This window comes from Salvelinus sp. IW2-2015, linkage group LG16 (assembly GCF_002910315.2).
Source record: "Salvelinus sp. IW2-2015 linkage group LG16, ASM291031v2, whole genome shotgun sequence".
Lineage (NCBI taxonomy): Eukaryota > Metazoa > Chordata > Actinopteri > Salmoniformes > Salmonidae > Salvelinus > Salvelinus sp. IW2-2015.
In genome coordinates this window covers 37,991,291-37,992,788 of record NC_036856.1, presented here as the reverse complement: position 1 = coordinate 37,992,788, position 1,498 = coordinate 37,991,291, and positions in this window count along the sequence as shown.

Sequence of the window (1,498 nt, the reverse complement as noted above, 5' to 3'; positions counted from 1 at the left end):
GGCCAACAGAACACTGAAACCTACGAAAAACTCTCTCTCTCCCAGTTCTGTTCCCTTTCTGGCTCTTTCTTTTTCTCTCCTTCATTCTCCCTCAGTGGAAACGGAAGTGTAGGCCTGAGCCTGTGTGTGTATAAGTGATGGATGGGTTCTCTCCAACGCATGTCTGTGTGTCTGGGTCCTGTTCACACTTCCCACAATGCTTCAGTGTGTTCTGTTCTGTCTTGTGTCCAGGCCTGGCACCTCCGGCCTGAAGCCTGCACCCTGCGGCTGGCCCAGAGAACTCAGCTATTCTAAACATGTCACCAGAGAGGAAGTTTAATGCATCTCTCTCTTATGCACCTAGGTTGCCTGTTTCACTGTTTAGTCCTGAATGAACCATGCACACTCACGTTTTGGATGAGCCTGGRGWWGAAACAGAGATGTTTCTGTCTATACTATACTAACCTCTATTCGTGATTGTCTGTTCTGGATACACTATTCTGGTTTCAGCTGTAGGCCTACAGCACAGCATGTGTGTATTGTGGTCACTGTATTGTGATTGTGAATGAGTGTATTCCCACTTGTTGTATAATTTGTTGTACAAACTATTGTTCTAGTTGTCACATGACATCCCATCCTCAGTTTGACATACAGACAAACATTGTGACATCAGAGGAAGTGGCTCTCTCWCCGACACTGTCTCCATCAGCTGACCACAGTCATGGGCAGATCTCAATGGACAATGTATTGGATGCCCGCCAGGTATGTGTGACCTCGAGGGAACTTTGTGAGGCCCTGGCCAGATGATCCCCTACTGAACCACAGCGCAACACCGTACAGCCTCTGAGGGACCTTTCAGCACGGGCCTTTCCCAAGACGCTGCTTCCAGTCTGGGCTTGGCTAAAGGAGAAGGGAGGCACACACCACACACATTAGAAAAAGACAGCTTTGTTTGTGTTTCCTTCTTAGTCTTTGGAGTTCCAGGGCATCCCGAAAAACATGAACAAAGTCCAAAACCACCCAAATAGGTTMTTTTACAAACGGTAAAGCTCTCCGTATCGTAATGCAGGTCTTTAGATGTTGTACACATGACATTGTGTCATTCYGAACTTTATCCACAACGTTATGTCCTATTTTGTGCGAATCAAGGGATACCTCTCTGTGTAGCTCACAATACTTTTCTGTCTGCGCATGCGTGGGCTACATGGACAAGAAGCACAGCTTCTTGTGTAGGGTACACTTCTCCAGTCGCACAAAATGGAATTTAACGTTGTGGATAATGTTCAGAATGACACAATGTCATGTGTACAACRTCTAAAGACCTGCATTATGATATTGAGAGCTGTGCCATTTGTTATGGGACGTATTTGGGTGTTTTTGTTATTTTGGATGGCCTGAAAATCCAGAATGAGGCTCAGGAAGTCAATCGCTAGTTTGTCAAAACCAAGTGAAATGGAAAACAAAGTGTCTGGACCCTTCTACTGTATAACATTCCATTTACATAAAAAAAATACAGATT